This window comes from Amblyomma americanum, chromosome 3 (genome assembly GCF_052857255.1).
Source record: "Amblyomma americanum isolate KBUSLIRL-KWMA chromosome 3, ASM5285725v1, whole genome shotgun sequence".
In the NCBI taxonomy this organism is placed as follows: domain Eukaryota; kingdom Metazoa; phylum Arthropoda; class Arachnida; order Ixodida; family Ixodidae; genus Amblyomma; species Amblyomma americanum.
This window is the reverse complement of record NC_135499.1, coordinates 34598839-34621550: the sequence shown is the minus strand read 5'-3', so window position 1 is coordinate 34621550 and position 22712 is coordinate 34598839.

Here is a 22712-nt window from a genome sequence, read left to right as displayed (position 1 = left end):
CTCTGCTCTCGAAAGACGCCCATCCCATATCACCCTGTACCCCCTGATTTGGTGTATTGCCATGTGCTCCCAAAGCTAACCTCCCTACTCCCCGTTGCCTAATTTCCAGCCTTGCTTGAACATCTGGCCTCATACACAGGACCGCATTCCCAAAGGTCAGGCTAGGGACCATCACCCCTTTCCAGATCCCTCTTACCACCTCATACCTATTGTAATTCCACAGTGCCCTATTTTTCATGACAGCTGCATTCCTACTAGCTTTATTCATTACATATTTTTCATGCTCTGTCAGATACTCAACACTGTTATTTATCCACACCCCAAGATACATGTACTCATTCACTACCTTTAGCACGAACTCCTGTATTCTATGCTCGCCGCCCTCTTCATTAAATGTCATGACTGCAGATTTTTCCTTACTATACTTGAAGCCTAATCTATCTCCCTTTGTACTGCATATGTCTAACAACTTCTGCAGGTCTTCCTTGTTGTCAGCCATTATCACTATATAGTCCGCATATATTAGTCCCGGTAATGTCTGTTTAATCAATTCCCCTTGCTTGAAAAAAGATAGGTTGAAACCTAGTCCGCTCCCCTCTAGCTTGGCCTCCAAACCTTGCAGGTACAACATGAACAACAAAGGGGACAGAGGACATCCTTGTCTAAGCCCCCGCTGTATCTCTACAGGCCCTGATACATTTTTTTTCCATTTTATGAGCACTCTGTTACCTCTATATATATCTTTTAAAAGATTAATGACTCCATTTTCCACATCCAATGTGCCCAATATGTCCCACAAATGCCCCTGAGTAAGAGCAGTGAAAGAGCAGCGCCATCTGCGCCGCCTACCATCGACCCAAGAATCAACCGCATCTGCTCCGAATTCACGTCCTGCAGCGCCGCCAGCGGAACCGCCAAACTGTTTGCCACTTACGCAATTTGCATCCCCGACAACGCCACCGTATATAAGGCTCCATTATATCAGCCCCCAATTCATTGGACTCAGCGGCATAACTACGGCCAGGCTCGCTAACATGCCTCACCTCTGCCTCGTGCAGCTGCTTATCCTGACCTGCTACTGGCCATCCGGCTCATCCCCAGTTGCGCTGCTACCCGTACCGCTGCGACTTCGTGGTCTCGGGAACCCGCCGTCATTATGGAATAGCAGTGCCAGCAGCGCCACCTATCATCGACCCTGGAATCAACCGCATCTGGCCCGAATACACGTCCTGCAGCGCCACCAGCGGAACCGCCAAACTGTTTGCCGCCTACGCATATTGAATCACCGACAACGTCACCGTATATAAGGCTCCATTATATCAGCACCCAATTCATTGGACTCGGCGGCGAAACTACGGCCAGGCTCGCTAACATGCCTCACCTCTGCCTCGTGCAGCAGAATATCGTGACGTGCTCCTCACCAACCGGCTCATCCGCAATTGCGCTCCAACCCGTGCCGATGCGACTTCCTTGTCTCGAAAACCAACCACCATTGAGAAAGAGCAGTGGCAGCTGCACAACGTATGATCGACCCAGGAATCCACCGCATCTGATCCGAATTCACGTCCTGCTGCGCCGCCAGCGGAACGCCAAACTGTTTTCCACTTACGCATTTTTCCTCACCGACAACTTCACCGTATATAAGGCTCCCCGATATCAGCCCGCTATTAGTGGACTCGGCGGCATAGCCTCAGCCAGGTTCGCTAATATGCCTCACCTCTGCCTCGTGCAGCAGCTTATCGTGACGTGCTCCATGCATCCGGCCCATCCCCAGTTGCACCGCGATCCGTACCGCTGCGTCTTAGTGGTCTCGGAAACCCACCATCATTGTGGAGGAGCAGTGCCAACTGCGCCGCCTACCATAGACTCAGGAATCAACCGCATCTTGTCCGAATTCACGGCATGCAACGCCGCCAGCGTAACCGCCAAACTGTTTGCCATCTACGCACTTTGCACCACCGACAACATCACCGTATATAAGGCTCCCCGATATCACCACCCACTTCACTGGACTCCGCGGCATAGCTGCGGCCAGGTTCGCTACTATGCTTCGCCTCTGCCTCTTGGAGCATCTCACCTTGACATGCTCTTGGTCATCAGGCTCATCCCCAGTTGCGAGGCGGAACGTACCGCTGCGACTTCGTGGTCTCGGGAACCCACTATCATAAATGCCAGCCGCGCCGCCTACCATCGACCCAGGAATCAACCGCATCTGGTCCCACTTCACGTCCTTCAGCGCCACCTGCGGAACCGCCAAACTGTTTGCCAATTACGCAATTTGCATGAACGACAACATTACCGTATATAAGGCTCCCCGATATCAGCACCCTCTTCATTGGACTCGGCGGCATAGCTACGGCTAAGTTCGCTAATATGCTTCACCTCTGCCTCCTGGAGCATCTCATCCTGATGTGCTCCTGGTCATCCGGGTCATCCCCAGTGTCGCCTCGACCCGTGCCGCTGCGACTTCGTGATCTCGGAAACCTACCATCATTATGGAAGAGGAATGCCAGCTGCGCCGCCTACCATTGACCCAGGAATACACCGCATCTGGTCCGAATTCACGTCCTGCAGCGCCGCCTGCGGAGCCGTCAAACTGTTTGCCACTTACGCACTTTGCATCAATGACATCAACGTAGATAAGGGTCCCCAATATCAGTACCCTCTTCATTGGACTCGGTGGCATAGCTACGGCCAGGTTCGCTAGTATGCCTTACCCCTGTCTTGTGCAGCAGCTTATCGTGACGTGCTCCTGGCCATCCGGCTCATCCCTAGTTGCGCCGCTACCCGTACCGCTGCGCTTTCGTGGTCTCGAGTACCCAACATCATTTTGAAAGAGCAGTGCCATCTGCGCCGCCTACCATCGACCCTAGGAATCAACCGCATCTGCTCCGAATTCACGTCCTCCAGCGCCGCCAGCGTGACCGCCAAACTGTTTGCCACTTACGCACTTTGCATCATCGACAACGTCATCGTATATAAGGCTCCCCGATATCAGCACCCTCTTCAGTGAACTCGGCGGCATAGCTGCCGGCCTGGTTCGCTAATATGCCTCACCTGTGCCTCGTGCAGCAGATTATCCTGACGTGCTCCTGGTCATCCGGCTCATCCCCAGTTGCTCCGCGACCCGTACCGCTGCGACTTCGTGGTCTCGGGAACCCACCATCAATGTGGAAAAGCAGTGCCAGCTGCGCCTCCTACCATTGACCCAGGAACAACCGCATCTGGTTCGAATTCACGGCCTGCAGCGCCGGCAGCGTAACCGCCAAACTGTTTTCCACTTACGCACTTTGCACCACCGACAACATCATCGTATATATGGCTCCCCGATTACAACACCCACTTCAGTGGACTCGGCGGCATAGCTACGGCCAGTATCGCTAATATGCTTCACCTCTGCCTCCTGGAGCATCTCATTCTGACGTGCTCCTGGTCATCCGGCTCATCCCCAGTTGCGCCGCGACCCGTACCGCTGCGACTTCGTGGTCTCTGGAGCCCAACATCATTTTGAAAGAGCAGTGCTATCTGCGCCGCCTATTATCGACCCAAGAATCAACCCCATCTGTTCCGAATTCACGTCCTGCAGCGCCGCCAGTGGAACCGCCAAACTGTTTTCCGCCTACGCACTTTGAATAACCGACAACGTCACCGTATATAAGGCTCCATTATATCAGCACCCAGTTCATTGGACTCGGTGGCATAACTACGGCCAGGCTCGCTAACATGCCTCACCTCTGCCTCGTGCAGCAGAATATCGTGACGTGCTCCTCACCATCCGGCTCATCCACAGTTGCGCTGCAACCCGCACCGATGCGACTTCCTGATCTCGCAAACCAACCACCATTGAGGAAGAGCAGTGGCAGCTACACAACGTATGATCGACTCAGGAATCAACCGGCTCTGATCTGAATTCACGTGCTGCAGCGCCGACAGCGGAACCGCCAAACTGTTTGCCACTTACGCACTTTGCAATATCGACAACGTCATCGTATATAAGGGTCCCTGATATCAGCACCCTCTTCAGTGAACTCGGCGGCATAGCTACGGCCTGGTTCGCTAATATGCCTGACCTCTCCCTCGTGCAGCAGCTTATCCTGACGTGCTCCTGGTCATCCGGCTCATCCCCAGTTGCTCCGCGACCCGTACCGCTGCGACTTCGTGGTCTCGGGAACCCACCATCAATGTGGAAAAGCAGTGCCATCTGCGCCGCCTACTATTGACCCAGGAATCAACCGCATCTTGTCCGAAATCACAGCCTGCAGCGCCGCCAAACTGTTTTCCAACTACGCACTTTTCACCACCGACAGCATCACCGTATATAAGGCTCCCCGATATCGCCACCGACTTCAGCGGACTCGGTGGCATAGCTACGGCCAGGTTCGCTGTATGCCTTACCCCTGTCTTGTGCAGCAGCTTATCGTGACGTGCTCCTGGCCATCCGGCTCATCCCTAGTTGCGCCGCTACCCGTACCGCTGCGCTTTCGTGGTCTCGAGTACCCAACATCGGATGGATGGATGGATGGATGGATGGATGGATACGGCTGAACCCTTTACTTCGGGCGGTGGCTCAAGCCACCTAGCCATGTCTTGTGAAATTTTACTCCTGTCTTGCTTTTAGCCACCAATCAGATAACCTTCGCTTGGTTACTTCTAACCTCTTAAAATCCACTTTCTCTTCATTATCCCTAAACCCCAATGCCTTGGGTAAGTCAGCCCCGCTGCCTTCCACTGTAGGGTGAAGCCCTTTACAGAAAAGTATCAAGTGTTCAGCCGTTTCGTCCTCCTCTCCGCACGCAATGCACAAAGTGTCTATCTCCTGGTACCTGACTCTATACTTCTTAGTCCGCAAAACTCCAGTCCTGGCCTCAAACAACAAAGAACTTCCCCTACAATTATCATAGATATTTTCTTTGACAATTTCCTGCTTAAAGGTCCGGTATGTTTCTAGTGCCGATTTCGTCAGCATCCCTGTTTTCCACAAAGCTCTCTCTGTTCCTTTAATCTTTTTCTTAACCGATAATTGCTGATTTGCCCCCTTACTGCTGTCCAGATATTTGCTTGTCAATTTTCTAGTTCGCTTTCTCCATTTCGTGTCAACATTCTTTATATACAGGTATCTGAAAACTTTCCTAGCCCACCGCTTTTCCTCCATCCTTCTCAATCGTTCTTCAAATGCTATCTTACTGCTAGCCTCTCTGCTCTCGAAAGACGCCCATCCCATATCACCCTGTACCCCCTGATTTGGTGTATTGCCATGTGCTCCCAAAGCTAACCTCCCTACTCCCCGTTGCCTAATTTCCAGCCTTGCTTGAACATCTGGCCTCATACACAGGACCGCATTCCCAAAGGTCAGGCTAGGGACCATCACCCCTTTCCAGATCCCTCTTACCACCTCATACCTATTGTAATTCCACAGTGCCCTATTTTTCATGACAGCTGCATTCCTACTAGCTTTATTCATTACATATTTTTCATGCTCTGTCAGATACTCAACACTGTTATTTATCCACACCCCAAGATACTTGTACTCATTCACTACCTTTAGCACGAACTCCTGTATTCTATGCTCGCCGCCCTCTTCATTAAATGTCATGACTGCAGATTTTTCCTTACTATACTTGAAGCCTAATCTATCTCCCTTTGTACTGCATATGTCTAACAACTTCTGCAGGTCTTCCTTGTTGTCAGCCATTATCACTATATAGTCCGCATATATTAGTCCCGGTAATGTCTGTTTAATCAATTCCCCTTGCTTTAAAAAAGATAGGTTGAAACCTAGTCCGCTCCCCTCTAGCTTGGCCTCCAAACCTTGCAGGTACAACATGAACAACAAAGGGGACAGAGGACATCCTTGTCTAAGCCCCCGCTGTATCTCTACAGGCCCTGATACATTTTTTTTCCATTTTATGAGCACTCTGTTACCTCTATATATATCTTTTAAAAGATTAATGACTCAATTTTCCACATCCAATGTGCCCAATATGTCCCACAAATGCCCCTGAGTAAGAGCAGTGAAAGAGCAGCGCCATCTGCGCCGCCTACCATCGACCCAAGAATCAACCGCATCTGCTCCGAATTCACGTCCTGCAGCGCCGCCAGCGGAACCGCCAAACTGTTTGCCACTTACGCAATTTGCATCCCCGACAACGCCACCGTATATAAGGCTCCATTATATCAGCCCCCAATTCATTGGACTCAGCGGCATAACTACGGCCAGGCTCGCTAACATGCCTCACCTCTGCCTCGTGCAGCTGCTTATCCTGACCTGCTACTGGCCATCCGGCTCATCCCCAGTTGCGCTGCTACCCGTACCGCTGCGACTTCGTGGTCTCGGGAACCCGCCGTCATTATGGAATAGCAGTGCCAGCAGCGCCACCTATCATCGACCCTGGAATCAACCGCATCTGGCCCGAATACACGTCCTGCAGCGCCACCAGCGGAACCGCCAAACTGTTTGCCGCCTACGCATATTGAATCACCGACAACGTCACCGTATATAAGGCTCCATTATATCAGCACCCAATTCATTGGACTCGGCGGCGAAACTACGGCCAGGCTCGCTAACATGCCTCACCTCTGCCTCGTGCAGCAGAATATCGTGACGTGCTCCTCACCAACCGGCTCATCCGCAATTGCGCTCCAACCCGTGCCGATGCGACTTCCTTGTCTCGAAAACCAACCACCATTGAGAAAGAGCAGTGGCAGCTGCACAACGTATGATCGACCCAGGAATCCACCGCATCTGATCCGAATTCACGTCCTGCTGCGCCGCCAGCGGAACGCCAAACTGTTTTCCACTTACGCATTTTTCCTCACCGACAACTTCACCGTATATAAGGCTCCCCGATATCAGCCCGCTATTAGTGGACTCGGCGGCATAGCTTCAGCCAGGTTCGCTAATATGCCTCACCTCTGCCTCGTGCAGCAGCTTATCGTGACGTGCTCCATGCATCCGGCCCATCCCCAGTTGCACCGCGATCCGTACCGCTGCGTCTTAGTGGTCTCGGAAACCCACCATCATTGTGGAGGAGCAGTGCCAACTGCGCCGCCTACCATAGACTCAGGAATCAACCGCATCTTGTCCGAATTCACGTCCTTCAGCGCCACCTGCGGAACCGCCAAACTGTTTGCCAATTACGCAATTTGCATCAACGACAACATTACCGTATATAAGGCTCCCCGATATCAGCACCTTCTTCATTGGACTCGGCGGCATAGCTACGGCCAAGTTCGCTAATATGCTTCACCTCTGCCTCCTGGAGCATCTCATCCTGACGTGCTCCTGGTCATCCGGGTCATCCCCAGTGTTGCCGCGACCCGTACCGCTGCGACTTCGTGATCTCGGAAACCTACCATCATTATGGAAGAGGAATGCCAGCTGCGCCGCCTACCATTGACCCAGGAATCAACCGCATCTGGTCCGAATTCACGTCCTGTAGCGCCGCCTGCGGAGCCGTCAAACTGTTTGCCACTTACGCACTTTGCATCAACGACATCACCGTAGAACAGGCTGCCCAATATCAGCACCCTCTTCATTGGACTCGGCGGCATAGCTACGGCCAGGTTCGCTAGTATGCCTTACCCTTGTCTTGTGCAGCAGCTTATCGTGACGTGCTCCTGGCCATCCGGCTCATCCCTAGTTGCGCCGCTACCTGTACCGCAGCGCTTTCGTGGTCTCGAGTGCCCAACATCTTTTTGAAAGAGTAGTGCCATCTGCGCCGCCTACCATCGACCCAAGAGTCAACCGCATCTGCTCCGAATTCACGTCCTGCAGCGCCGCCAGCAGAACCGCCAAACTGTTTTCCACTTACGCAATTTGCATCCCCGACAACGCCACCGTATATTAGGCTTCATTATATCAGCCCCCACTTCATTGGACTCGGCGGCATAACTACGGCCAGGCTCGCTAACATGCCTCACCTCTGCCTCGTGCAGCTGCTTATCCTGACCTGCTACTGGCCATCCGGCTCATCCCCAGTTGCGCCGCGACCCGTACCGCTGCGACTTCGTGGTCTCGGGAACCCGCCATCATTATGGAAGAGCAGTGCCAGCGGCACCGCCTATCATCGACCCTGGAATCAACCGCATCTGGCCCGAATACACGTCCTGCAGCGCCACCAGCGGAACCGCCAAACTGTTTGCCACCTACGCACTTTGAATCACCGACAACGTCACCGTATATAAGGCTCCATTATATCAGCACCCCCTTCATTGGACTCGGCGGCATAACTACGGCCAGGCTCGCTAACATGCCTCACCTCTGCCTCGTGCAGCAGAATGTCGTGACATGCTCCTCATCATCCGGCTCACCCACAGTTGCGCTGCAACCCGTGCCGATGCGACTTCCTGATTTCGGAAACCAACCACCATTTAGGAAGAGCAGTGACAGCTGCACAACGTATGATCGACTCAGGAATCAACCGCCTCTGATCCGAATTCACGTGCTGCAGCGCCGACAGCGGAACCGCCAAAATTTTGCCACTTACGCACTTTGCATCATCGACAACGTCATCGTATATAAGGCTCCCCGATATGAGCACCCTCTTCAGTGAACTCGGCGGCATAGCTACGGCCTGGTTCGCTAATATGCCTCACCTGTGCGTCGTGCAGCAGCTCATCCTGACGTGCTCCTGGTCATCCGGCTCATCCCCAGTTGCGCCGCGACCCGTACCGCTGCGACTTCCTGGTCTCGGGAACCCAGCATCATTTTGAAAGAGCAGTGCCATCTGCGCCGCCTACCGTGGACCCACGAATCAACCGCATTTGCTCCGAATTCACGTCCTGCAGCGCCGCCAGCGGAACCGCCAAACTGTTTTCCGCCTACGCATATTGAATCACCGACAACGTCACCGTATATAAGGCTCCAGTATATCAGCACCCAATTCATTGGACTCGGCGGCAAAACTACGGCCAGGCTCGCTAACATGCCTCACCTCTGCCTCGTGCAGCAGAATATCGTGACGTGCTCCTCACCAACCGGCTCATCCGCAGTTGCGCTGAAACCCGTGCCGATGCGACTTCCCGGTCTCGAAAACCAACCACCATTGAGAAAGAGCAGTGGCAGCTGCAACACGTATGATCAACCCAGGAATCCACCGCATCTGATCCGAATTCACGTCCTGCTGCGCCGCCAGCGGAACCGCCAAACTGTTTTCCACTTACGCATTTTTCCTCACCGACAACTTCACCGTATATAAGGCTCCCCGATATCAGCACGCTATTAGTGGACTCGGCGGCATAGCTTCAGCCAGGTTTGCTAATATGCCGCACCTCTGCCTCGTGCTGCAGCTTATCCTGACGTGCTCCATGCCATCCGGCTCATCCCCAGTTGCACCGCGATTCGTACTGCTGCGTCTTAGTGGTCTCGGGAACCCGCCATCATTGTGGAAGAGCAGTGCCAACTGCGCCGCCTACCATTGACTCAAGAATCAACCGCATCTTGTCCGAATTCACGGCCTGCAACGCTGCCAGCGTAACCGCCAAACTGTTTGCCATCTACGCACTTTGCAGCAGCGACAACATCACCGTGTATAAGGCTCCCCGATATCACCACCCACTTCACTGGACTCGGCGGCATAGCTGCGGGCAGGTTCGCTACTATGCTTCGCCTCTGCCTCTTGGAGCATCTCACCTTGACGTGCTCCTGGTCATCAGGCTCATCCCCAGTTGCGAGGCGAAACGTACCGCTGCGACTTCGTGGTCTCGGGAACCCACTATCATTATGGAAGAGCAATGCCAGCCGCGCCGCCTACCATCGACCCAGGAATCAACCGCATCTGGTCCCACTTCACGTCCTTCAGCGCCACCTGCGGAACCGCCAAACTATTTGCCAATTACGCAATTTGCATCAACGACAACATTACCGTATATAAGGCTCTCCGATATCAGCACCCACTTCAGTGGACTCGGCGGCATAGCTACGGCCAGTATCGCTAATATGCTTCACCTCTGCCTCCTGGAGCATCTCATTCTGACGTGCTCCTGGTCATCCGGGTCATCCCCAGTGTCGCCGCGACCCGTACCGCTGCGACTTCGTGATCTCGGAATCCTACCATCATTATGGAAGAGGAATGCCAGCTGCGCCGCCTATCATTGACCCAGGAATCAACCGCATCTGGTTCGAATTCACGTCCTGCAGCGCCGCCTGCGGAGCCGTCAAACTGTTTGCCACTTACGCACTTTGCATCAACGACATCACCGTAGATAAGGCTCCCCAATATCAGTACCCTCTTCATTGGACTCGGTGGCATAGCTACGGCCAGGTTCGCTAGTATGCCTTACCCATGTCTTGTGCAGCAGCTTATCGTGACGTGCTCCTGGCCATACGGCTCATCCCTAGTTGCGCCGCTACCCGTACCGCTGCGCTTTCGTGGTCTCGAGTACCCAACATCATTTTGAAAGAGCAGTGCCATCTGCGCCGCCTACCATCGACCCTAGGAATCAACCGCATCGGCTCCGAATTCACGTCCTGCAGCGCCGCCAGCGGAACCGCCAAACTGTTTGCCACTTACGCACTTTGCATCATCGACAACGTCATCGTATATAAGGCTCCCTGAAATCAGCACCCTCTTCAGTGAACTCGGCGGCATCGCTACGGCGTGGTTCGCTAATATGCCTGACCTCTCCCTCGTGCAGCAGCTTTTCCTGACGTGCTCCTGGTTATCCGGCTCATCCCCAGTTGCTCTGCGACCCTTACCGCTGTGACGTCACGGTCTCGGGAACCCACCATCAATGTGGAAAAGCAGTGCCAGCAGCGCCGCCTACCATCAACCCAGGTGGCAACCGCATCTGGTCAGAATTCACATCCTGCAGCGCCCCCAGCGGAACCGCCTAACTGTTTTCCTCTTACGCACTTTTCCTCACCGACAACTTCACCGTATATAAGGCTCCCCGATATCACCACCCACTTCAGTGGATTCGGCGGCATAGATACGGCCCGGTTCGCTATTATGCCTCACCTCTGCCTCGTGCAGCTGCTTATCCTGACGTGCTCCTGGCCATCCGGCTCATCCCCAGTTGCGCCGCGACCCGTACCGCTGCGACTTCGTGGTCTCGGGAACCGAAAATCATTTTGAAAGAGCAGTGCCATCTGCGCCGCCTATTATCGTCCCAAGAATCAACCGCGTCTGCTCCGAATTCACGTCCTGCAGCACCGCCAGCGGAACCGCCAAACTGTTTGCCACTTACGCAATTTGCATCATCGACATCGCCACCGTATATAAGGCTCCATTATATCAGCACCCACTTCATTGGACTCGGCGGAATAACTACGGCCAGTCTCGCTAACATGCCTCACTTCTGTCTCGTGCAGCAGATATCGTGAAGTGCTCCTCAGCATCCCGCTCATCCGCAGTTGCGCTGCTTCCCGTACCCATGCGATTTCTTGGTCTCGGAAGCCGACCACCATTGAGGACGAGCTGTGGCAGCTGCACAACATATGATTGACCCAGGAATCAACCGCATCTGTTTCGAATTCACAGCGTGCAGCGCCGCCAGCGTGACCGCCAAACTGTTTGCCACTTACGCACTTTGCATCATCGACAACGTCATCGTATATAAGGCTCCCCGATATCAGCACCCTCTTCAGTGAACTCGGCGGCATAGCTACGGCCTGGTTCGCCAATATGCCTCACCTGTGCCTCGTGCAGCAGATTATCCTGACGTGCTCCTTTCCATCCGGCTCAGCCCCAGTTGCACCGCGACCCGTACCGCTGCGACTTATTGGTCTAGGGAACTCGCCATCATTGTGGAAGAGCAGTGCGAACTGCGCCGCCTACCATCGACCCAGGAATAAACCGCATCTGGCCCGAATTCACGTCCTGCAGCGCCGCCAGAGGAACCGCCAAATTGTTTGCTACTTACTCACTTTTCCTCACTGACAACATCACCGTATATAAGGCTCCCCGATATCAGCACCCACTTAAGTGGACTCGCCGTCACAGCTACCGCCAGGTTCGCTAATATGCCCCACCTCTGCCTCGCGCAGCAGCTTATCATCACGTGCTCCTGAACATCCGGCTCATCCCCAGTTGCGCCGCGACCCGTACCGCTGCAACTTCGTGGTCTCGAGAACCCAACATCATTTTGAAAGAGCAGTGCCATCTGCGCCACCTACCATCGACCCAAGAATCAACCGCATCTGCTCCGAATTCACTTCCTGCAGCGCCGCCAGTGGAACCGCCAAACTGTTTTCCGCCTACGCACTTTGAACAACCGACAACGTCACCGTATATAAGGCTCCATTATATCAGCACTCAGTTCATTGTACTCGGAGGCATAACTACGGCCAGGCTCGCTAACATGCCTCACCTCTGCCTCGTGCAGCAGAATATCGTGACGTGCTCCTCACCATCCGGCTCATCCGCAGTTGCGCTGCAACCCGCACCGATGCGACTTCCTGATCTCGGAAACCAACCACCATTGAGGAAGAGCAGTGGCAGCTGCACAACGTATGATCGACCCAGGAATCAACCGCACCTTGTCTGAATTCACGTCCTGCAGCGCGCCAGCGGAACCGCCAAACTGTTTGCCACTTACGCACTTTGAATCACCGACAACGTCACCGTATATAAGGCTCCCCGATATCAGCACCCTCTTCAGTGAACTCGGCGGCATAGCTACGGCCTGGTTCGCTAATATGCCTCTTCTGTGCCTCGTGCAGCAGCTTATTATGACGTGCTCCTGGTCATCCGGCTAATCACCAGTTGCACCGCTACCCGTAATGCTGCGACATAGTGGTCTTGGTAACCCATCATCATTGTGCGGTGCCAGCAGCGCCGCCTACCATCGACCCAGGTATCAACCGCATCTGGTCAGAATTCACTTCCTGCAGTGCCCCCAGCGGAACCGCCGAACTGTTTCCCACTTACGCAATTTGCATCCCCGACAACGCCACTGAATATAAGGCTCCCCAATATCCGCACCCACCACAGTGGACTCGCCGGCATAGATACGGGCAGGTTCGCTAATATGCCTCACCTCTGCCTCGTGCAGCAGCTTATCATCACGTGCTCCTGCACATACGGCTCATCCCCAGTTGCTCCGCGACCCGTAGCGATGCGACTTCGTGGTCTCGGAAACCAACCACCATTGAGGAAGAGCAGTGGCAGCTGCACAACGTATGATCGACCCAGGAAACAACCGCATCTTGTCCGAATTCACATCCTGCAGCGCCGCCAGCGGAACCGCCAAACTGTTTGCCACCTACGCACTTTTCATCACCGACAACGTCACCGTATATAAGGCTCCCCGATATCAGCACTCTCTTCAGTGGACTCGGCTGCATAGCTACTACCTGGTTCGCTAATACATGGTGTCAATCATTCAGATTGGTTTTTGGGAAAAGATTTCGAAAAACGTGATAGAAAACTCGTAAATGGAAATTAGGTTGACCCATTAGTCGTGGCATAAAAGACTAAGGGGATCGGTGTGAATTTTTGGCTCGCTACATGCAGAGTTGGAGGCTGCGGAATGTGAATGGCGCGGAAACTCTTCTTTACAAGTATACATGCGTCGCTTGATGCAATGCACAAAAATACTGTTGCGCGATTTTGAGCTGCGCGATCTTTGTTTACTGAACTGTCGCACCCTCACTGCAGCATACTTCTCTAGAAGATGCGAAGTCATATCTACCATGTACCAAAAATCACAGATCACAGGAAGCAGTTCTACGTAAGTACATATATTTTTGTATCACAACGTAATGAAGGCACTCGATGGCATGGCGAAGAATGCAGCAAGACCACGCAAGAACGAACGCTAATTGCTGTGGCTCCTGATAGCATGGCACATGCACTGTGAAAGCTTAGAGCATTTATCTTCTACACGCCGTGCTGTATACAAGGTAACCAGTTTTAAAGATAATTGTCGGGGTTGTGAGATCTTTCTAGAGTTAAAATAAAATGACTACCGCTTTAAATTGAGGCGCTAAAGCGGGACAATGAAGTTTAAAAGGTACCTGGGACAGATCGAAAGATTTTTCGATAGTGCTATCGATATTACTATCGATACCATTATCGATAGTTTTTTTTTACCATCAATCGTTCGATAGTGACACAACTGTCGATATATCGATAGTGCTATCGATAGTTTTGCATCACTAGTACCGCGTTGAGAAGATGAGAATTAGTCGTAAAATGTTGTCACATTGACAGTGTGGTACTTTTATTTTTAACGCGGGATGGAAGATTGCCGTTATTATAGATTAATTTAGCACCGTACACTCTGAACACGAATATGCTTATATGGGAGTAAAAAGGGGCCAAGCTGTTGTGAGGAGGGGACAGACTGCAGGTTATGATTACCGCATGTGAGAGGAAATCAACGAGCCGGCATGCGGAAAATTAATTTAAGTACTGAGAGGAAACGAGCTAACAAGAAAAAAGAACGATAAAGTTTACAAGAAAAAAAACTAGCGAGAGGGAAAGGAAAGAGCTTGAGGAAAAAATGAATGGTCCAATCAAGATTCAGCGTTCCACATATGAGCCTGGTCGATGGTGCGTCGGGCGAGGAGGTGTGGCGGAGCGTCGTAGCAGTCTGTGGGCGCCGGTCGGTGCCCTGATAGAAGCGTAGGATAGACGGCAATGTCCACGGCGATGTCAGTGCCCCAGCGTTGGCGAAAGGTTGACGGGGGTGTCCACGACGGGCTGCAGGAGACCATCACACCTGTGAAATCCAGGTAGCCCGGGGATACAGCGGTGGAGATGGAGGCGGCCCGTGTTCACAGGCTGCCGGCCAGAAAGGGAACAGCGGCCCCTGGGTCCATGGGGTAAGGCTCTCGACAAAAGACTGTCTGTTACTGAGGCGAAAGCCTGGGGAGCTCGGGGAGCCAGCAGATGTGGTCCACGCTCGTCGCCGACCGCGTTCTTCCTCCGTTCTCTTCGGCACGCTCTCTCCGCCACGTTCCACTTCCGCTTTTTCTTCTTCGTCCGGGCGTCTGCTCTAGCCGCAGTGTAGCGCTGGCTCCTTACATCTGTCCTCTTGTGCACTCTCTCATTGGGAGAGCGTACGCTGTCCAAGTTCCAGAGTACATTTCCATCTCTAGATACACGGAATGCTTACTCTTGGCAACAGAGGTATATTCCCACTGCAAAGCTTAGAAACCAGATGCACTTATAAAACTGAGGAGGCTTTTAAACGTGAGGTTAACAAATTGACGGGATTGAAACCTCGAATAAAATATTCGTAACTGCTAGAACTTCGCATGCTTTGCATACCCAGCAGTTCTGGACAAAAGCGCTTTTGAGCGGAAAACCGCTTTGAACACATTTTTTATATAATGAAAAATTTCAATACAAAAGTCAATATATCTGCAGGTCACATGGCGGCAGCCTTATATTTTTTTTTATTAAAAGTTTCACTCTCGTCAAAAGCTTTGCGCAGTGATTTTCTATGGCGGTCTTAACTGTTCGATGCGATCGATGGAAACATTTTAAAGACAGATTTGGCTACCCATCGGAAGAATACGCCATTACTTTCAACATTTTCATAACAGTGCCCTGAAATTTTCCAATTTTAAAAATTTTGCCCGTGAGTGCTGGGCATGTATGCGGTATTTTATTGACAAAAATCTGCCCCAGGGCTTGAGTGGTGGACTAAGGCACTTAAAGGAAGTGTGCTAGAGGGCAGTTTATTCATTTTTAATCCATTCGTGTTTGCAGTGTACGGCCAATACGGTTACTCGTTTGAGTTGGCCCCGTTACCAAACTTGCCCGTCCGCATTAGCCGAAATGTACCGTAGTTGGCGTATTTACCGTACGACGGTTCGGTTTTAGAGCTCTCTGTTCGGAGGCAGTAGATCACTGTTATTGGTAGTTGTGTCAAAGCCATTTGACTTGCTGGCTGTATCATCAACTGTGTCGTAAGACGCAGGGAAAAGCCAGAGGAGACACAACAGCTGCTCTTTCCTAATCATATTCTTCAGTCAGCAAATAGCGCAGCAGCATGCTATACGATGATGCGTCGAGTACAAATCAGTGCTAGCGATAAACAAGTCTTCGCTCTTCAGACGACGGAATATCACACATAAGTGCTTCAGCTGGCACCTGAGCTGCAGGGAAGGGTGTTGCTTTTTCCTGTGATCTTACGCTGCCGCCGCGCATCGAGGCTCCCGAAGTGCGAGCGCGGCGAACAAGACGAGGCGGGCGACGGGAAGGCCCAATATAGAACCCTTCCACAAATTTTGTTTAAACGTGACCTCGAAATATTGTGCGGGAAACAGCTCAGGATTCTAGTTCATGCAGTCTAAGGGCCATTATGCCACCCCTCCCCTCACCCCCCCCCCCTCCACGGAAGGCGACTACCGCATCTCCTCGCATGTTAGGCACTTTCCTGGGCGAAGGAATTGCAAACGCTGTATGTTAACGCGGGTTTTGTTGGAAAATGTCTTTCTCACTTACCTTGCCCCCCATGTGTGTGTGTGTGAATTCAAGACATCTGAAATTCCCTACCGTAAAAAAAGAAGGAGAAAAAATGCAATAATTTTGGAATGATTATTAACAAAATAACAAATAAATGACCAAATATTACAAACCGAATAAAATTACAAATTCGCCGCCTCCACTTAGGTACAAAAAAAATTCCTTGCCCGAAGACATCCTGCACAAGTGGGGTAGACAGCAGCAGTCAGGTAGCGCGCTTAATAATCGTTTCTGCCTTGAGATCCAGGCAGTAACCCTCTACCTGCCGGTTAGTACCGTGATGACAACCGGCTTTTATTGCTGCAGTCTAGCCCATCGTGTTTTAAATATCTCATTGCCTATGTTCTTTCTGGTCCTGTCGATCTGTTTGATTGCGGTCACGTAAATCTCGGACCTACAGCTGAGGAATTGCTTACTGGGCTTCTCAATGACTAAAAAATTATCTGTGGTTTAGCTCTGGTTAACCCAAGTCGAATCGCGAAATCTTCGTTTTCTCGGCATGTCGTCTACGGAGCGTCTCATTCCGACGCTCTCGAGAATTCAAAGCGGTCTCTTCCGCAGTTGAAGCTTCACTAAAGGAGCTGTCACTTCTAGCCGCATCTGTGTTACGACGCTTCTGGAGTCTTGCGGCGTGTTCTTCTGGCGTCTCTTGAGCACGTTGTCTCTTGCTCGCTTCGTTCTGTCGTTGTTGCATCTCTTTCGCGCTCTCCCTAACGACTACTATATACACGCCGTTTAGCTAAACGTTGTTCCCGCTCTTCATCCGTTTCTTCCGCATGCCGCCGCTTCTTAGCTCCAGCACATCGTTGCAGGTTCACCTTATAAACATCATCCGACATGCCGTGGAGGATTTGCTGGGACGACTGCGACGAGCCGAGTTGGGGGCCGCTTTTCCACAGCTGGCATGACGTCACGTAGAGCGAGCGCCTCCCCCACGGCAGCGGCTCGTGGAGGATTCGCTGGGACGATCGCGACGAGTCGAGTTGGGGGGGCCGCTTTTCCACAGCTGGCATGACGTCATGTACAGCGAGCGCCCCTCACGGCAGCGGCGCGCAGCTGCAGCATGGAGGATTCGCTGGGACGATCGGGACGAGCCGAGTTGGGGCCCCGCTTTTCCACAGCTGGTATGACGTCACACATATGTGACGCTAAAGGGCAATGGTGGATTCTCCGGGACGACGGCCTAGAGCGGAAACCTCGAGCAGTATTGCTTTCGCAATAAAAGCCATCACGAAGAGACGCGAGATTATTGAAACAAAAGTACGAAAAAAAATTCGAGGAATCAACCACAAAATTTAGAGAACTCGGAAGAAAGATCGTTATTCTTGAACTAAGCATCCTGAGCATGCAAAAAAGCATGCATGGGGGATGGGGTGCGGACGTCAGGGCGGCACATTTTCGGATGCTCTTTGTACAGCTTTTTCAAGTTCATAGAATGGTGTTCGGTGCTGGAGTATCGTCATGAATGCTTGATACACACAAAGCTGTGCCAAGTGCTACGATCAACCTGGCTGCACAACGTCATCCCATCCCGTTTCAAAGACGGAACATGAGGGTTTCAGCGCGGACGGGCCGATGCCTGGCGCTTCTTTTCAACGCTGTTCGGAGAAGGCATTCTTCTGGCACCCACAGACGGTGATGAGGATACACTGCGGTATCTGGACTTCAAGAGCGCGCGAACAGTAATCGTCACTATCATCACTGGACATCGCAGAAGCTCGTCACATGACAGCGAGCTACTTAAGCAACTGTGGCGCACACTTCCAGTGGGATCGTGTGCCGTCATGAGGGTCGCACATTTACACATGCTGTTTCTACAGGTTTATGTTTTCTACTCTTGCAAAAAAGTCCTCGTGTCTTGAAAAGAGGCACCGGGACCCACTATCTCTTTGGCAGCATTTCTTTCTATCGTTGCTGCGGCGTTGGTAGTGTTCGCAGCAGCTTATGTGTGTGCTCTGAAGGCTTGTTTACATTTGTCAGGGGACATCGAGGAAAATCTCGGCCCCCTGATATGAGTTGTCAAATTGCTGAAGCTATAGAGTGGCACCAAAAATGCAGGAGATACAAGAAAATTTTCTTAAGGAACTGAAAGCTCTTCGAGAACATCACGAATTACAAGACAACCGAATAGCAGCGCTGTCTTCAAAAATAGAAGGTGTGCTTGAACTACCAGTCAACACTGAAAAGTGTGGACTGAAAGCTTAAAATAGCGAGCTGACATGCGCCTTAAACGCTATACTTGCAAAGCAGGATGATATAAAAAATCGGTCACGTAGAAATATGTTCTTTTTTTGGCGTTCCTGATCCTGCGAAAGAATCTTGGAACGATTCAGAGGCTAAAGGTTTGGGGTTTCACGTCCCAAACCGACGATAAACACCCGGGCCGGGATCGAATGCGCGTCTTTCGGGCCAGCAGCCGAGTGCTATAACCACTCAGCCACCGCGGCGGCCAATTCAGAGGCTAAAGCCATAGCAGTCTTCAGAAACTCTAGGCGTTACAAATACTCTCTCTGCAATTGAGAGTTTGCGCAGGATAGGCTGTACGTCGATTAAAACTGAGCAATCATAGTTAAATTTAACTTGTTCTAGGACATAAAACAGGTTATGGCTGTTCCATCGAAGTTTAGAAGTACTGATTATTCGGTGAGTGAAGACTATTCCCGCATTGTGTGACAGGCAAGGAGCAGTAAAGTGCGTATGCCGGGGAAGTGAAAGCTAAGCACATTCTACAACTCAACAAAGTCATGATTGATTGGAAAGATCGTGTTTTTGACAGCACTGCAGATTGAGTTCGTGACCTTGTTAAAGTGCAATCACCTTCCGTTCCCCGGCATGGTGAAAATTCTACGCATCAGCTATCTTTTATAATTGTAAATTTCCGGAGGCTCAGGAACAAGACTGCTGACTTTGCCCGCAGTGTAGGACGTGTCACAGGCTGCCGTTATTGTAACCGAATCTTGGCATGACCACAATATAGCAAGTTCTGAGGTCTTTCTCTCGCGATACACAGCATATCGAAAGGACAGGGATCGACGCGTATGGCGGCGGAGTGTTCTCGTGCGTGTCAGAGTGTACCATGACTGTGCATAATCAGTGAAGTGTAAAATAATTGTCTAATGGACACAGTCTTGCTCTCAAGTCTAATTCTTCCAGAGGTGTAATCGAGAACGCCTCAAAATCACTGTCAATATTAACGACAGATATGATAATTATTGGAGGAGATTTTAACATGCCTGATGTTCTTTGGAACAGCGGCCTTTCTTTCGAAGGAAGCCGCTCAGCGCTTCACTGATTGCACTGGCCGCCACTCACTCCGACGCAGCGTACATAATGTCGGACTCTCAGCAGGCCTGCCAAAATTACGTGCGTGGTAGGATAGCGCCACTCGCCCGGAGATTACTGTTGGCATTTGATAGCAATTCGGATTCGGCGATTAGTAAAAAATAGATAGTACGGGTGCCCGGTCACGAGGGGGTTGAGGGGAACGAGCGCTTCTTCCCCCGGGTTCCACTCAATCCCCCGGGTCTGCCGTGGCAATCATACCAATCCTACTAATCTTTTAAGCGGATATTACTAACCATTCACGCCTGTGCAGGAGGGAACCGAGGAGTGCCACCTTTGCCGGCGCCAAACCAGGTCTTTCTTAAACCTCGCCGTACTAAAATACGTAGACCCGACATTCACGGGCAGGTGCCAATCCTGCGGGCACTATGCTGACCTATACCACATGGCGTGGTCCTGCTAGTAAAATGCACATATAGCCGATCTAAGTAAGCCAACTAGGCAGGGTTGGGAGGCGGCCCTATCCAGCTCGGACCTGGAGGCCCAGCGGGCCCTGGTCCAAAGAGCACGGGCAGCAGCGACGACCAATGACGTCCAGGAATAGTGACTGCTACCCTGCGCAACAGCAATCCCCTCCTCCCATTCCAAATTTATTAAAGTGGAACAGTTAATGTTTTCTCCTCCTCCTCCTCCTGCCTTTCACGAAAAGATCTGTGAATATGGACTTTTCCAATATGTCGACTTCCCGAAACGTTTATGCAGAACTGGCACAAATGTATTAGATTTGTTCTTTTGGAACAAAAATGATATAGTTGAATCTATTACAATGGCACCTGAAATAAGTGACATTGAAGCTGTCACTGTCACTGTTTTTTTTTTAGAAATCTATATTGTCGGCGTTGAAAACAAGTATTTTTGTGCGAAAGAGGTGACTACGATGTTATAAAAAATGCAGAAGTTGTCTACTTCCCTTTGTTTCTCACTTACGGCGAAACGTGCTGCGTAGAGAGAGAGAGAGAGAGAGAGAGAGAGAGAGAGAGAAAGAAAACTTTATTGGTGCCAAAAATTGGTCGATTCAGCGGGAGACGGGTGTCTTCATGTTAAGTTCCGAGTCGTCCAGGGATGGTGCCCTTATTTCAGGGCCCCAATGAGTGTTGCTACCTCATACGCATGCTGGACCAGTCCTTTTTGGACCGCCAGCACGCTGCTGGTGAGCAGACTCTCCCACTGTTCCGCATTGGGATCTTTTAGTTATGGAATGAATAATTGTTTTTACACTCCCCTGTAATATGGTATAAAGTGGGGGTCGCTCCTCACCACTTGCATGTGTCCGCGCACTGATTCGGAAACATTTTGTGAAGTATGTGTAAGTTATGAAAGCTTCCTGTTTGCAGTCTACACCAACCGACTGCCTCATGTTGCGTTAATAGCTGGTGTGGTGGAGGATACGCTATCCTCTGTCCTGTGCAGTGATATAGAATTTGTGCGTACGATGGTTCCACCGTTGTGGTGGGCTCAGGGTCACTTGATGTATCTGCTCGGTTGGTAATCTCGCGAGCTAGGTCATCGGCCCTCTGATTCTTAGTCACCTGCCGCGGCACCCAGAAAATTTTGTGCTGAATTTCGTTTCTCGGGGGTCCCGCCTGGAGGATAATGCGTAGCGCTCCCTTGCTGATCCTACCATTAGTGTAGTGCCTGCATGCTTCTTTGGAGTCAGTGTTTATTGTGAGCGATTTATTTCGGCGGTATCCTTCAGCTACTGCTAGCGCAACAGCAGCTTCTTCCCCCTCGGATACTCTGCAGCCGCTCTGTGATATGCTGGTGACTAGGTCTCCTTCATAGTACACCACCACAGATACTACTATGTATTCCTTCGTGTTTCTGCTCCATCGATGCAAATCCGCATCTGTGTATACTACATTTGCTTTTTCAGCTAAGTGCTTTTCTACATACTCTGCTCTCGCAGCCCTTCTACCTGCGTGCAGATTAGGGTCCATGTTGAGAAAGATTGGGCACACCCTGAGTGTTTGGCGAATGTTATCAGGTATGCCCGCAACCCTATCTTCCACTTCTTCACTTAAGTAGCCCAGCCTTCGGAGGAGCGCTCAGCCGGTGGTTGACTGCTGGAGCCTGTACATTTGGGCCCCTATTTAAGCTTTCTTTATCTTGTCAAACGTATTGTGGACTCCCGACTTGAGGAGCTTCTCGTTTGACGCATTTCTTGGTAGATTTAGGGCCGTCTTGAAAGCCTTCCTGATTAAAGTGTCTGCTTGTTCTTTTTTGTGCTGTGTCATCTTGTGGTAGGGGAGTGAGTATGTTATGCAGCTGACCACAAGGCTCTTGAATAACTTGATCGTGTAACTCTCCTTCATGCCAAATCTTCTCTGTGATACTCCGGTGATCATTCTGCTGGCCTGTTGCATTGATTGTTGGAGAAGGCTTAGGGTGTGGCTGCACTTCCCGCTGCTTTGGATCCACATTCCCAACACTATGATCATGTTGCATTCCGGGAGGACCTCTCCTTCAATTTTTATGTTGTATATTTCTTTTCATGGTCTCTTGCCCACTCGTAGAATTTCCGACTTCTCGGTGGAGCTTGCCAGGCCTCTCTCTCTGACGTAGTTCTCCACGCATGTGGATGCCTGCTGCAGGAGATCTTGGTTTTGCCCTGGGGTGCCCTGGCTGATCCAGATCGTTATATCATCGACGTACATAACGTGCTGTATCCCCTCTATATGGCTAAGCTGTCTGCCTAGGCCAGCCATGGCTATGGTGAAGAGGACCGGCAAGATCACTGAGCCTTGCGGGGTGCCTTTGTTTGGTGTTTCGAAGACCTTGCAGCGTTGGTTCCCCAGTCCAACCGTAGCTGTGCGGTTTGACAGGAAAGCCCGTACGTAGTCGTGTACTCTTCTTCCGCAGTTGGTGGTGGTTAGCCCTTCCATGATGGCTTCATGGCTGACGTTATCGAACGCGCTCTTGGTGTCCAGTGCCAAGATGATTTACTCCCCTTTT